Source organism: Ptiloglossa arizonensis, chromosome 12 (genome assembly GCF_051014685.1).
Source record: "Ptiloglossa arizonensis isolate GNS036 chromosome 12, iyPtiAriz1_principal, whole genome shotgun sequence".
Classification (NCBI taxonomy): Eukaryota; Metazoa; Arthropoda; class Insecta; order Hymenoptera; family Colletidae; genus Ptiloglossa; species Ptiloglossa arizonensis.
The window spans coordinates 13,561,062-13,577,430 of NC_135059.1; the positions used below are offsets into that span (position 1 = coordinate 13,561,062).

Genomic DNA, 16,369 nt, shown 5'->3' on the forward strand with positions numbered 1-16,369 from the left:
CTGTTCGAGAATCTCCGTACGAAAAGAAACAATCGCGGTTTACACCCTGTACAATGGTTACAGAGAAACCCTCGTAAAACTCGAGAAAAGTGTACGAATGGCCGAACCGCCGTCTTAAATTTTAATCCACGTCCGAGAGCAGCGATTACGTTCGTTCGACTCTCGCTGACTTCTGTTCCGACCTCTCGCTAATTAATGGGAACTCCGAGCTGCTTGGGATTCCGTGGAGGTAAACGTGGACCGATTTTGGCAAATTCGATCGAAAGTAAAATTTCCCGCGCACTCCGTCTTATTGTACCGTACCGTGTTCTCGTCGATCTTTACCACCTAAGGCCACTCCGTGACCGTACATTTTTATCAAGGATCCTCGGCAGGGCTCCGGCAAGGTTTCCTCTCGGAGAAGCCTTCTTACGTACACGGAGTCTTCTTTGGTTTCCACGTAACGTTGAACGTACCGTGCGCCTTAAATTGCGAAAAGATGTAAGGCTACTTTATCGGGGAAGATCATTCGATTGTAGCGGCCTGTACGGGACGCGGAATATAAAATAACTCTCGCTCCGGCCCGATGCAAAGTTTCATCGAGACGAAAGGCGATCGTTCGTCTCTCGGACATTGGGAGTTACGGCCGGTGGTAATTAAACGAACGAGAATGCGTACACTCTGCTGCGTCGCGAAATAAATTACCTGTAATTGCGGTCGACTTCGTCCTTTCTTAAATTACACAGGGTGGTTCGCTAACTATTAGCATCGTAATTATTTCCACAAACCGCAGCCATTGGAAAAAACTTTTTCGAACGATGTTTCCACCGTAGTGAGAAAATTGACCGTGATTCTCTTTAAACGAATCGCTGCGTCATCTTCTCGAACGTAAATTTCGACCGTTACCGAAATTTCAAGAAGCATCTTTCATCCGACGAACGATCTTATATCGTAGGTGGTCGTACTTCGTCAGAAATCCCTGTCACGCGTTTAAAAGAGACTCCTATTACATCGTTTACGACCTTCGTACATTCTAAGGGATTCCGTCCACGAAAAAAATGATACCGTGCGCCAGACTCTTCTGCCCTTTATTGGAAAAATTCTTAATAGTTATCGGCCGATGTATCGAAGAACAATATTCGATAGACGTTTAAGTGGTTTCGACCACCCTGTACAACACCGGAGCGTATAAACGGTGCTCGTCAAGGGTGCCAAAATTGTCGAATGTTTTTCAAAAATTAATAACGATATTCAATGGTTGCTTTTACCAGGGCCCAGTAGTGGGTCAAGTTCACGTTGTTACGTGTTCGTTGCAACTAAATTCGGTCGTGTACCGAGTCACCTTTGTACGGACTATTTAATCGATAAATTTCTATAGTTCGCGCGTCGCAGAAATACGCGTTTGGAAAATTCTTGCGCGCTCCGTTTCTCCAGAGGGTGATTCGAAAGTGCGCGCTTCGAGGACACTTGGAACATTTTTTCGAAAACTAAGGTACACGTAACGCACGTTCGTGGGATATTTTTGACTCGTCTTGGCGCTAAAATTCACCCCTCGAGTTATCGACGTGTATTTCCGAATCAGCCTGTACCGGTCCAAGTCACCCGGTAAGGCTCTTCGATCCGAAGATCGTTTCGGCATCGGTCGATTAGCGATTTAGCGCAAATACGGAAAACGCGAGTAGCGAGCGTAATTGGAAGCGGAGGCGGCGCGACGCGGGGCGGCGCGAGCCGGGACGCTCTCTCTATGAGCGCGCGATTCGATTAACCGAATTTAAAATAGCACGAGTTCGCCAACGGGCCCGTAATTGCCAATTAAAGTCGCTGGAATGAGCAACATTGTTCGAACAGTCTATCGGTGAGTCATTGAGCCTCGCTCGTGCGAGCTCTAATCGCGTGAATTCCAGTGGCTCGGAAAACCTCGAATTCGTTCCATTATTTTCTACTCTCGGTTCTTTTTTTTTGTTTTTCCATCCTCTTTCGAAGCGGCGTTGCGTTTGCCGCGCGAGGCTGCAACCGGGACCGAGGACTCGTTCCGCTATGCGAGTCACGTCGATCCTCTCGTCGCGCTAGCGAGCCTCCGGGTCCGCGCAACACCTCTGTTGTTTCTCGTTTCAATCGTTCGCGAGACACGCGAAAATTCATCCCTGTGTCTTCGATTCCTTCCGTATTCTCTATCCGCGGCGAGTACGCCGACGCACGCACGTCTCGCCGCGCTGAACGTCATCGCGAACCTATGGAAACACTCGGCCACCTAGAAATCGGTCCGCCGATCGATTAAAATCGCGGTAGGGGGTGGAAGGGAAACAAACGATCCCGAAGAACGCGGACACATCGGGGTTACCGACCCGGAAGCATTCACCGATAACGGTAGAGAAAACGCCAGCCGTGAAAGTCTCGAGACTTTGATTCGTGCAGTGGATGTTCCGCGGTCGAACATCGGGAAGAACCCCCGAAAGAACGAGCGAGACGACAAAGAGAACAGAGAGAGGAAAAATGGAACCGAGAGGCATCGTCGTCGTCGTCGTCGTCGTCGTCGTCGTCGTCGTCGACGTCGTCGTCGTCGTCGTCGTGGTAGTCCTGGAGAGAAGTAAGTAGGGAGGGACGAGGGGTAGCGTTCGGTTGGCCGGGCTGCTTCCGTGTATTCCGGGGGTGGTTTTGGTGCGCGCGCGCACCGGGGTTGCGCCGTGGTTTCATCTCAGTTTCGCAGCCTCCCTTCCGCGATCCGCATCAACTCTGGCTCGCGTCGCTGACACAGAGGTGTGTCGTTTTATTCGCGTTCCTTTGGTTCGTGACTCGTAAACGATTATCTTCGATACCACCGGGTCCTGGTAGATCCGATCGGAGGGTGGATCGCGATCGGGACGTCTTGGGCCCGTTTCTCCGGGCGGAACGGAGACGAGAGTCGCGGAAGATCGCGGGACAAGTGGAAATCGGCACCGAGCGTTCAACTTCCGCGCGCATCGTCCTCTCTCTCTCTCTATTACTCGGTCTCTCTCTCTTTCTCGGAGTGTATTATCCGTGCCATAGACGATCGCAGGAGACGATTGCCGCACGGACCATGGTGCTCGACGAGGAGCTCGCCACGCGCGTAACCTGGTAAGGACAACCACCGACAACGTAGTAGCTTTTTTCCGCGTCGCGACGCGTTTCGCGCATCGAATTCGAGACATTTTCTCTCTCTCTCTCTGTTCCTCAGTGCGCGCGCGAGAGTGCGTGTATCGACGATAACGCAAAATCTTGGACTTTTCCGGTTACACGGACACGGTTCGCGTTTCCGCGGAGTTCGATGTTGGCTTCGTCCTCGATTAGGCTCGCTCCCTCCCCCCGGGCATCCCCGAGAGCCGCGAGCACGGATAGATCGGGCATCGATTTTTCCGACGGGAACCATCGCCGAGGTGAATCGCGACGCAGTAACCGTGGTTCGCGAGAAACCCTTTGTCGCTTCTGCTCCCGTGAGAATAGCCGGCGTTCTCGAGTTCTGGTTCGGTGATCGGGGATAGAAAGCACCCTTTGTACCCTTGCTCCGTCGTTACGCGTAATGCGCTTAATCGTCGGGAAATCGGTCGCCGTGGAGACCGGCGGCGGGACAACTGGAACCCGAAAGCGGAAGTCGGAATGTACGACGACCAAGGGGAACGGTCGGAGCTAGGAAGGGGTAGCGCTCGTCCCGTCTGCACGGGAATAAAGATGGGAGGACCCCCGGTTACGCCGTTCAAATATATTGCACATGCAAATTGTATCAAACTTGGACTCGAAATCATTTTACGAGTTTCGAACGAGTTTCCCGAGGCGCTCGCGAGACCTGCTTTGCCATTCGGTGGCCAATTTTTGTCTTTTTTCTTCTTTTTCTCGGGGAACTTTCGGTGCCGGCCCGCTGGCAGTTCCAGTTGCACCAGTCGAGGGGAACAACGATCGTGGAAACGTTCATCGTTCGCGACGCGGAAACTTTTCCGCACTTTCGACGATTCGAACCGGAGAGAACGATCGAAATCGTAGGGACCGAGTTCTACGAGTAATTCGACGGTTCGACGAACGAGAAAGGTCCACGGTGGCCGGCCGATCTTTCGCGCGGATCGTTTTAAACCCGCTTCGTACACGCTGGGAAACGCGAGCCAGCCGGACAGCTCGCGTTCCCACCTTTTCCAGGGTCGTTTATTAAACGAACGTCAATATCGACGCGTTTGATTTATGGCTAACCTTTCCTGGCCCTTTGTATCTCCGCGCCACGGTTTCGCGCCGGCTCCGGGGTTACGCGAGGTCGGGTTTTCGGGATTTGGCACGTTTATGGATTTCAACCGGAAAAGCCGCCGGAAGAAAAAGAGAGAACCCTCGGCTCGGACGGAATCTGAATAACCGGCTCGTAGAGGCTCGCTTAACGCTCCCTATTCTTGTAAAAATGTCTCGAAACGTCTCACGGAGGGAACTCGAGGCATCGTCTCCTCCGTTCTGACAAAGGGACTCGCGAACGATACGTCGTCTTGGTAACGTCTCTGTTACGCGATGAACGCGAGCAGGAGTACGCGTTACGATGGAAATGTACCAGGAGAATGGGGGCCCACGCAAGACACGATAATAAACTTTTACTACAAACGTGCGAAAGAATACGCGGACTGGCGTAAGACGAGGTTCCGTTAGGTCTACCTCAAGACCGAGGTAGATTTATCAAACGCAACGGCATCGACTCTAGACGTACCGAACAGGATAAGAGAATTTACGAGCGAAAAGGAACGCTTTCGGACAAAGAACCGTTCGTTGGTCGTCCGTTTTAAAGAAACCGTCGATCGAATAATTATTGCAAATACTTTGAAACTATCACTTGTTCGAAGTTTCGTCGAGAATGGAATCGAAAACGCACTCGATTCGTAGGAGCGTTTTACGACCATTTTAAAGCTTTCGAGATAAAAAAATGTATACACGGGTGCAGCTCGGTTCACGAAAGATAAGAGTTGTCGCGCGTCGCAATGGTTCGCGTATCGCGCGAATCGGAAGTGCACCGGAACGGGGAACGCGAAATCGCGAATCGAAAGAGGTCATTCGCGATCGAGGAAGGGCAGAGTAGCGTGGAAACGTACGCGAGAAAACGCACACACCTTGCGCAGTCGGGAAATATTAATTCGCGTCCCCGTTTACGGGAAAAAGAACGTTACAAGCTTCGCTGGCCGACACGGAAGCTAACGAGGTATCGTACTCGCGTTCAATTTCGAGTCCATGGTATTTTCCATCTAATTTAACCGGACCAAAAGCGGGTTCCATTAAACGATGCATCGACAAACGTCCGCCCGTTTCAAATAATCGGTCGTCCGGCTGATTTTCGAGCGCCCGCTTCCGTTGCGAGCCGATCTACGCGCGTTCGCAATTACTAGATGGCCGTTGGGAGACAATCGAATTCGCGTTGTCGGGGTGCATTGCCGCGTGTGCACACGAATACCAGCGCAGCGTTGTTTTCAACGAAAGCTGGACACGGCCAGCGGCGACCAAAGGCGCGTAACTTAATGAGCGAGTAATTCCTCTGTACCGCCTCGAATTCGAAGGTACGCGGTCGCGCCGAGTCACCGACGAATTAGACGCAAATAATCCCGGCCTCCACCATTCCGCGCTGTTCCTTTGACGTATTACCCTTTCGTGCGTTTTAAGTCGATTCTCCTCCCGAGAGAAAATAATCCGCGGCCGTTTTACAAGCGGAACCACCGCATCGAGACGACGCGGAACGCTCCCAACGCGGACCCCTCGTACCCGTAACGATGCTGCCGATATTTTTCCTCTCCTTTTTTATTTTTCATCGCTTTCGGCATTTCTTGCCGGATCTCCGTGCGGAGAAACTCGTCCGGCGGTATCCTTCTCGAGTACGATTCGTTTCTCGACGTCTCGGTGAGACATTTTGAACGGTACCGGGTCGTTCGTTTTGCATATTCAATTACGCCAACTTTCGGCGCGCGTAAATACAGGGTGATTTGGAAATACGTGGCTGTGCACAAAGGGGTGAATCCACGCGCCGAGACGAACGGAAGATGTCGCACCAATGTAGATTCTACCTACCTTGGTTTTCGAATTTTGGACGATCGAAAAGAATGTTGAAATTTCTACGAGTAGTTACAAATCTATTTTGTATCGTTCGTCGCGACTCGTGTACAGTTGGGAAGCGAAAAGTCGACTTTTAAATTAAGGGGAGTGTGCACAGTGAACCCTTTGCAGGTACATTGTCGCTATTGGACAAGTTGGGCACCTGTAGAAATCCATCGCGCGAGGAACGAGGAACGAGGAACGAGGAACGCGAACGAAACGAAACGCGACAAAGTGACGTGCAACGATAGAGTTTGCGAATGCATCTCGGATGCGTTTCCTCGTGTTTTGTTTCGTTCGTGTTTCTCGTCGAGCGGTGAACTACGCTTGCTCAATTTATCCAATAGCGACAATGTACCCGGGTAGAGCGACGCGAGTCGACGATTCCTTTTTCCCCTGTGTTATTTTAGCTCGTAGGACCCCGGCCAACTTCTCGCGAGCCTACGGTAGTACCATTCGACGTCTAGTCGAGAAATTTTCAACGGTACCGCGTCATTTCGTTTTGCATATTCGATTACCCGAACTTTGGACGTACGGGAATACAGGGTGATTCGGAAATACGCGTTCGCATTTCGGAGGGCGAATCTAGGGACTAGAACGAGTCAAAAGTGTCGTACGAATTCGTGTTCCATATATCTTACTTTTCGAGTTACGGACGCTCGAAGAAAATGTTCAAAGTTCCACGAATAGTTTCAGATCCATTTGTCGACAAATCATCATTTTTACGATTCGTCGAGTTTCGTTCAACGCGTTCGCGTAAGATATCCTTCGGCCATTATTATTTTTTGTCCGGCTTTTGTAAAACGAGCTTCGAAACGTCGAATGTTTTTTCGTATAATTTGTTGGCTACGTTAACGGTCTTCTTCGGAGTTCGCTATACACCGCACAAACTTCTTCGGTGTTCTTTTCCCGCGTTTAAACGCTCCGCGAGCTGTAATTTTCTTATTCTCTTTTTGTCCGTACTCTAACATCCTTTACCATCTACGACAAAAGGTGCATCCCTTTAAACAAATGAAATAAAACGTCGCGTTCTCGATTTATGTACAGAGCGATTCAAAAGTACGCGTCCGTACCTCGAGGGGTAAATTTGTGCGCCGAGCCGAGCTTTTGAAAATAAATCGACGGATCTATGGAAGAAACGTCTACAAAAGATGACCACTCTGTGGGTGATCGATATTGTTTGCGCGTCTGTACATAGACTCACGAACGATGAGATACACGTAAACGGTATCTTATCTATAATAAGCAAAATGCAGTCTGTTTGTTACCGTATCACGACCGGAGCGATTGCTAGTCGACTTAATTTGTAGCGGGATTTAAAATTTAGCTTACGCGACATCGTAAAATTCTCGCTCAGAGAGGGGAGTTGCGAGGAGCGTCGACCATAAATCTACGTACATACGTTATCTCGCTTATCGTTGTTTTTACAACAAAAGTGCGCATAATAGAAGTTGTTACGGATTAAATTGGAAATACTCTTTCTTCTATATATACTGTGAAATCGATGGTAACCGAGATATCGACTCGACCCTTCGTGTCTTTAATACCCTACGAGGGTGAGTGGCAACACGAGCCCTGTGTATCCGTGTGTTGGAAAAATAAAACGATGAACGTTGTACATCGAGAAACGCTAAAATAATTTCAGCGTTCGAACAGTACTTTCTACTTTGAAGAGCATCGGGTGGTTCATCCGGTGTGTATAAATGAAACGCGGTCCTGTCTGTTACCGTATCGCGAGCAGACGGCTCGAGCGATTACGATGAAACTGGGAGCGCATCGATAGACCGGGCCGACTTAAAATCTAAGCTATACGACATCGTGAAATTCTCGCTATCGGGGCACCCGTAGGGAACGCCGATCGTAAATCTATGCACGCTATCTCGCTTATCGTTGATTTTACAGAAAAAATGCGCACAACGGATGTCGTTGGAAATTAAATTTGTAAACTTTTTCGTTGTGTATAAATTTTCGATAAAATCGATGGTAACCGAGATACCGACTCGACTCTTCCTGCCTTTGATTCTCGCGCAGCGAACCAGGGTCCATTCGGACACGTACGATAAAATCGTTACTTTCCTCGTCGAGAGTGTCAGTTTTTCCATCAAATTTTTATACCTTCTACCTATGGAAAGGTAGAACGCATTTATGGAGCGCGAACAGTATTTATCGATTCCCGTTACAATTCACGCGCAAAATATGCTTTAAACGTTTATGGCAGTATTTATTATCGTTACCAAGTGGAAAAGTAAAGAGTGTTCGATTGTTTGTAAACACGGATTCGACCGAACTTTGTATTCGTCCAACGAGGGTTGATACACCCCTCGGTATTTATATGGCGGATAAAAATAATTCCGAGTATCGACTAGTCCAAGGCGGTATGCGAAACGATTTCATTGGCACGCGGCCGAATTCTAAATGAAATTCGTTTCGTGCTAAAACTAGAAACCAGAAAAATGAAAATAAATACAAATGGACAGGGATTTATACGTTATAGATTTTGATAAAAGTGAGATCGACTGTTTGGAGAATCGATAAAATGCGCACAATACGGTGCGTAAACGCGACACTCGCGTTGTTCGACGAAACGTGAAATTTTTCTTCCGCATCGATTCTACGTGGAAAAATTAAATGATCCTTGAACAAAAATTGAATTTACGATAGAACGCAACGCGATAACGATCGAAATAATCGCGGATCGAAAATCGCACAATAGTTTCGATGGATCTTCGTGCGCCGGATCGTTGATCTCTTTGAAATAATTTTTGACACGCGTTCGTAAAAAAAAAGCCTCGTGGTCGCTAGACTCGACGACTCGCGAGGTACAACAATAGGTATTATACTCGAGCGATTCGTATTTATATAAAATTGAACGAATACACGGTAATATTCTTTTGCACCGAAACAATATTTCCCGAGCCGGGGAGGCCGGGGAGGCCGGGTAACCGGACCGATTGTAACTAAAAATTCCGGCTACAAATATAATTCCACAAAAGCATTGAACGCTCGTGCACCGCGATAGGTCGATAAGTCGGTAAACAATCTCGTTGATTGATCGGTCGTCGCGCGACGCGTCCGCTTTTATTTATAACACACCGATCCGCTGGAAAGTTGAAAACTAGTTGCAACAGCTCGTGCCAATATCCCCGGGACTAATGACTCTTGGAAATGAAGTTTTGCGCAGAACGCACAAACGAACGTTTGTCTTGGTCCGTTGGGCAAATTCTGGATGCTCGCGAATGTTTGGATCGTGTATACGGGGTACGAACGGTCGGAGGGGCCATAAATATTCGCAACGCCGATCGTCTCGATCCACTAACAGATCGTGGTTGAACAGGGATCGCGATAAATGTTCGCATGTTAATGGCGCGCGGCCGGCGCACGCGTGGCGATTACCTTTGAATATTTCAGCCATTCATTTGCCAGGCGAATGGGTGACCCGAATAGAGAACGGGACTCGAGATGAATCGACCTCGGTGCGATTTTCGGACGCGATTTCCAGCACGGCGAATAAATCGAGCGCGGTTTTAAACAAGCGACAAAATTTCCCAACTGTAAGACCTGGGGAAATTTATGCCGGAATTTATTCACCGTCCGAGGCTCTCGTTTTACGATCCTTCGAACACAACCGGCGGCGTAATAGAACAAAATGGAACAACACCAACGCCAATAATAATAATGGCTTTACGCGTTGAGTGTCGGTTCGCATTGTGGCCGTACAATACGCGAGACTGCTCCCCGGGAATTTTGCTGGCTGTCTCTAGCGAAGAATAACGAGCTCTGTCTTGTCTCTCGTCTCCCTCTCCTGTTTAACTCCCCCTCCCCCTCCCGGCTCTTCCAACCCTATTCTCCTTTTCGCGCCGCTTCCACGAGCTCGTCGCGGATTCGTCCGCTCGCCCCGATGTTTTTCCACAATTATTCGATTCGATTACGATCGAGGGGAAAATAACCGGCCGGAAGATCTTTCGAGGTTTCCTCGTTCGATGGATCGGTATCGTTGTTACGGGTACCGAGACGGTCGAGAGAGTCGAGCACGGGGACTAAGTCCGATAGGAAACTTCCAGGTTCGCGGAATCGTACCGCAGGTCGAAACAACCGCCGATAAGGTTAGAACTTAACGATCGTCCACGGACCGGGAGATCGTTTCTCTAATTTCTGTGCGCGCGGGCAAGGCGTGGCGCAAACAGACAGCGGTGGAGAGAATTATCGGACGCTTGGTAGAAGTTCGAGTCGGCGGTTGGTCGAGGAAATAGGATCGGAATGGTGGTTTCGGTGCGGCAAGTCGTACCAAGCTCTTCGTACGAGTACTCCTTGACCCGCACTCGCTCTCTATTATCGCTCGCCGCCCCCGAGTGCAGCGGAACGTTTACTGTTCTCAAACGACGCACACCCTACTTCCTAGATCGAGGGTCCCCGAAGACAGATTCTTTCTCGACGACGGATCCGGTCGGGGGATGTTCGCGGTGAACGTCGAGAGATCTGTCGGATCGTCACCTGGTGCAGTCAGCAGTTTGACTTAACTGGAACGAGCGGTACCGAGCGCCCCTTGACCCCTTCCAACCACTTTTCCGCTGTACGATCGTTCCGGAGTGGTCGTCTCGTGTTTAACGTTCTCTCGTCCGTTTCTTTTCGGCCGCCCCCGACGAGCGCTTTTCAACCATGCTGGAAAAAATCTTTAATATCGCGTTATTTCCTCTCAAAAGGTACACTGTCGTCGACACGTCGATGCTAGTGCAATATTCTCGCGCGTTTATTTCTCTCCGCTCGAACTTTACTCAAGATCGCTTCGAGCTCGTTCCAGATTCCAGGTCGATTGTCAATTAACCGGTGACGTACAACGAAAGTCCAATGTCCCTGTTACCGTTCTTACATAATATATTTGTTCGAACGATTTCGTTCGGAATCTAATCGAAACGAATCCGTCCTAACGGTCTAGAATACGGTTCGGTGGTCCATCTTCCGCCTTATCGGTATCAGAAATTGTACTAAATCCGATCTATCCCGATATCTTAATAACAACCTACTCTGGCAATTTCGCAAAATATTCTATATTTTGTCCAACTGGTCTTTACACTCGAACGAGCCGTTCCAAGTTCCATTTATTTTCATAGAACGCTTAGGTAGATGGGACTCGAAATACATATGTCGGATACGCGACAATAGACGGAATTCGGGATATTCTAGCAATCCGCTGCAATATATAGATTCAAGAATTTTCAAAGTTTCGCGCACTCCGGCATTCTTGGTAAAATATTCGAAGACCCGTTCGATCCTTTTTACTTTTATCGTGGTGGAGAATTTGGCCGTTCGACGCGATTGCATAATAAATGTGTTTAACCTTTTCGTTGCGCAACACGCTCGAGCGAGTGTGCATTGGCAGCGTGCGGCGAGACTTTCAACGGCTGCGAGTATACTCGTGCGGAACATTCGACCGTTTTCGGAAATCCATTCCAAATAGTTTAAAATGGCCAATTGGTTCTATATTTACTCCGATATACGTCTACGACGATAAACGCGCGTCTAGGGACACGAAACATTGGCGAATACGCTCGCCACCGGCCACTGAAAAGGTTCGAATGGTAAATGCGGAAGGAACGGAACGATTCTATCGTTTCGGGACACCATTGATAACGCTGATTCAGATTTCTCTTAAAATACAGGGTGCCCGTCGAAAGACTAAACGCTCTTCTCGTTCTTTATCGAATTTCGAGCAATCTCCAGGTAACTAAATTGTGTCGCGTTCTGCGAGTTTCTCAATTTTCGCCAAATTTACGAGAAAAAGTATTCAACGTCGTCAATTTGTCGAAAACGAACAAGTTACGACCTTTTCAAACTTTTCGCTCTTTCGGTGGGCACTGCGTATTATTTGGTTCCGCGCGAACGAGATTCGCAATTAGAGAAACGACTTTAAACGGCCGTTGATTTCGACTCGAGCTCGATTCGCGATCCACGTTGCGTTTCACTCGTGTCTACGATATTTTATACGTTACGAGGGAAACAAAATTCTCGTGCCATTTTAATACCGCCGCGTAAAGGGGACGCGATAAACCGTGGAGATTTACCGGCGGGCCTGATTTATATTCACGGTGTTTAATGGTGTCAGCGCACGGTAAAAATTTAGTCCAAGAAAATCTCTGCAGGCTGGATCGTCGGAAACGGCGCGTCGGAGACGCCTCGCTCCGATGTACACCGGAAAGGAATTCCGTAATTAACCGGCTCGAGTAATTAATGAAAACTTTCGCGTTCAGGACTGGGAAGGTCCTCGGCTTCCGGTGAATCGAAGCTTTCCGGAAAATATTAGCGAGTTGGAAGTAGCGGTGTACGCCGGGACAGTCTCGTTTTCCGATCAGCGTCCCGCCATTTAATTAGTTAATACGTTTTATTCGCTTCCGTGAATTGCCTCCATCGAACGCGCCTGGAATAAATCCCTTTGGTCGCGTTTGACGAATTGATTCTAACTCGACGGTTCGTCGGAGACTCAAGTATCTCCTATAGAGATCGTATTGGCTTATTTTCAACGAAAGCGATTCGTTCCACGTACCTGCTACGCAGAGATCGTAAATCGTCGGGATCCATTTTTCGAGTCAAACTCTGTACTATGTGCTCTGCAGAGATCGTAAGTTTCACGCATCAGATTTGTCGTCCCACCTCGAATTACACGCGTTTCTTATTGGCAATTGCGATCGCGCGACAAAGTCGTAAAAAAGAGCGACGACTGGAACGCATCGACGTGGACACGGACTCGGAATAATAATTACCAGGGGAATAAAAAAAATTACGCGAATAATGAGAGCAATACTGTTACTTGAATACATTATCACCGAAAGGCTACAGTTTCTGATAAAGGCGTTGTTGCATTTTTAAACTTGGCGCAAGAGAATCGAGATTGGATGGACTTACCGTGTCACGAGCTGTGGTAAAGCGTACACGGGTACAGGAGAAGACGGTGTCGCGAAAGTTAGACGTACGATGGGCAGGAGGAGTCGCTGGGTCGGATAGCTGCTAGTAGAGACGAACCATTAAAGCGTAACTGGGAGTTAGTCCGGAGTAGCTCAATAGAGAAGATGGTAAGGTATGCTGACAGAAGGAAATTGTCTAAAATTAGATACCAAAGATAAAGAATTCGAGCCTACTTTCTGTTCGGACACTCGCGGAGAATAAAGTAAGTAGGCATTTATGGTTTCCGATGCGGGTAGGCGATGCTTCCTGTGCTTTTATCGCGAGGATGGAGCGCAGAATCCGTTAAGAATGTTTAACGCTCGGTGAAACGCGGACTTTAAATGCCGCGTTCTCTTTACGAGCGTTGCTTGCGTTTCCGAAGTCTGCGCCAAGACGCTGCATCCCGTTGCATCGCGTGCACTTTGTGGTCTGTGTGCACGTCCGACAAACTCGGACTCCGTCGGTATGTCTGACACGCGGTACACGTGTTACACATTGTGTCTGACACTCTATTCTACTGCATTCGCTTTGAACGCGAACCGTGATTGTTCCCCGGGTAGGTATTTCAGGCGAAGCGTTTTCAGTTTAACACGATAGTTGTTCCATAATTTTCACGATTCGTCGAGTTTCGTTCAAAACGAAATCCTCCATTGCGTATTATATTTCGTCCGGTTCTTTCGAAACGAGCTTCGAACGCGTTTTTGATACAAATTTTTGGCCACGTTAACGGTCTTTAACCGTGTAAGCTTTTCCTATTGTTCTTTCGCCGCGTTTAAACTTTCCGGGATCCGAATTTTAAAAATTTTTCTCTTTCGCCTGTTCTTCAACATTTTTTACACTCCGTAACAAGAAATACATTTCGTTAAACAAATCGAACGTTCGGACGTTCGATTACCGAGAGGAGCGAAAGAAAAGAAACTGACGCGCGAGAAGGCACGGTTACCAATCGAAATTGGCAAGAAAACGCACACCTTTGATACGCTAAGGGTTAAAGGCAGTTGCACGCGAGTCTCGCGTGTCCTTCGAGCTACATCCGCGTATCGAATCGCGCTCAATTCGAAAACGGCAGGAGGTCTTAGATTCGCGAAAGTCTTTCGAAGATGCTTAACCGCGCCTCGAGAAAGGACTCGCTCCAGCGTTTTTAAAGAGGTTACGGTTCAGTGGGAGTCCATCGGTTCTCTCAATGGAGGCTCCAACAGTCTTTAGAATTCTATTAGGATTGCCGACTGGAACGAGATAACGGGTAGGAACGGTCTCGCGAGGACGTTTCTCGGTTATCTCGATAACCGGGTTTTCGAACGTTCGATCGTTCTCGGTGCCGTTGACGACGAAAAATCGTCTTGTTCGCGTTAACGTCGCGGAAGGCGAGGCGACGTGCCCGCGGTGAAATTCCGAGTCACCGTCTGCGGTTCGATCACCGTCACAAAGGGTTCGATATCGAACGCGGGGGCTATTGTAACGAGCGATCGGAACAGGCTACGCCTTCGAGAGGTCTTCGTCGAAATTGAACGGGCTAACGAACCTTGGCGAATTTCCCAACAGAGAGATTCAGTCGGCGCACGAAGCACGTGCAACGCATCGTTTTCAGAACCGGAAGCCGGGAGTCTACTCTCCGCTCTCCGATTGAATCGCGCGGAGTTCCTCGGAAACGTACGTCGAGCACAAAGCGCGCTGTCTTTCATTTCATTACGCGCGACTGGCTCCGCGAAACTCCACAAAGAGCGGGTACGTTCGATGGAATTTCCGGTAAATTGCGCAGAATGCCTCTGGATAATTTTTGCAAATTGAAACGACAGGTGAGGAGTTACTCGAAAAAGGTACCGCCCTCGCGTTTCTACCCGGTACTGGATCAACCGGTGCGCGTAAATCGGCGAAACGTTCCGCGAGATTAACGCGTTTCAATTTCACCTTCGCAACGAATTCCGTCGCGATAATTGTCGCGATTCCATCCACCGAATAAACGCCGCCAAATTAATCGAAACTAATCTCTGACCGCGTTCACGGTTACCTTGGCGCGTCCCGTTGCACCGAATCCCACCGATTAGGCTCGATCTCCTCCCGGTAACGATCACTCCGATACACCCTCGGATCTCTTCGAATTTGCTCGATCGATCGCAGTTAACCACGAAACTTGTTCGGTGCACAGCTCGCGTTGGCACGATTGCTCGAGACACGTTCACGGATCCATCGCGACGGGGCTCTCTCGGAGAACTTTTTGATCGCATTAACGAGATGGGGGGTTGGGGGTGTGTTTGTCCCGAGATCGACGCGAAATCGGATTGAAATTTTTAACAAGAACAATAACGGTGCATTCGTTAGCTCGAGGACCAAAAATGCGTGGACGTAACGAGTTCTCGAAAGAAATCAATTTGTTCGGATAGTACGTTAGAAAGTAATAGATATAAATATTTTTAAAATTATTATTCCAATTCGAACAAATGGAACTGCCGAACGTTAGTTTGGTAACAAATTAATCGTTCACTCTCCACTTTGAGGACTGCTTTCACCCCTTCGAACGAACCTTTGTCGATAATTAAATATGGGAGTCAAATATTTATACAACTACTTTACACGCGTTAGATAAACGAACAGCGTTTGTCACTTTGTCCTACGAGAGCAATTGTTCGAAAGGCACTTGACACTTAACCACGAATCACGGAATACATCGTAAGAGAAAATTGCAATTTTTTTCTACTTCTTCCCTTTCGTGGATCTTTCTCCACGAATAGTACAGAGCGTAACGAATAAGAAAATACGAACTATGCCGAAAACAATAGAAAATCGTGTCGGAACTAGCCGTGATTGTTGCCATACGTAACGAGGTACCAAAGTACTCGGTTCGACCTACAACGCATAGGCGCAAATACCAGCCAATATTGTATTATATTCCCCCGGTATAAGAGGCTTGAGCTTCATATTCGTGCCATTCGTTGTGTTTGAGTAATTGCAACGCGTCGACAATGCCGCGCGAGAATCTTTTCTCCTGTTAAAAAGAAGCTCTGTAACAGCTAGCAAACTGAAATTTTCGAGTTGATTGTGACAGAAGAGGAAACCTTGGTCCTTTATTATGATCCCCTTTTAAAACGAGAGTCTATGAAATGGCGTCGGTCTAACAAGGCTCCTCTAAGAAAGGCAAAGTCGGTCAATCTACGAGAAAAGCAATGACTACAATTTTTTTGGATCCACGAGGGCAACTTTGGTTCCATTCCGAGGAAAGCGTCGCTATGGTAAACCGCGAGCATTGAACGTTAACTTATTGCGACGACTGCGTTTATTTATGGAAAAGAATACAAGGAAAATTCACCGAGTTTCGTCCACGACGATGCATCGATTCGTACGATTTGTGTTGGAAAGTTAACGAAAAAAAAAAAAATGTGGATTTATCGAACCGAGT

The 16,369-nt window shown here is 48.2% G+C and overlaps 1 protein-coding gene across 1 annotated transcript in view; it reads left to right on the top strand.

Moving 5' to 3' along the window:
- Positions 1 to 2,697: 2,697 nt before the first annotated feature.
- LOC143153104 (uncharacterized) overlaps positions 2,698 to 16,369 on the top strand; it is a 107,188-nt gene continuing 93,516 nt past the window's right edge. The window contains exon 1 of the mRNA XM_076323947.1: positions 2,698 to 3,075. The gene's annotated coding sequence lies outside the window, so the exon portion shown is untranslated. The remainder of the gene's footprint in view (positions 3,076 to 16,369) is intronic.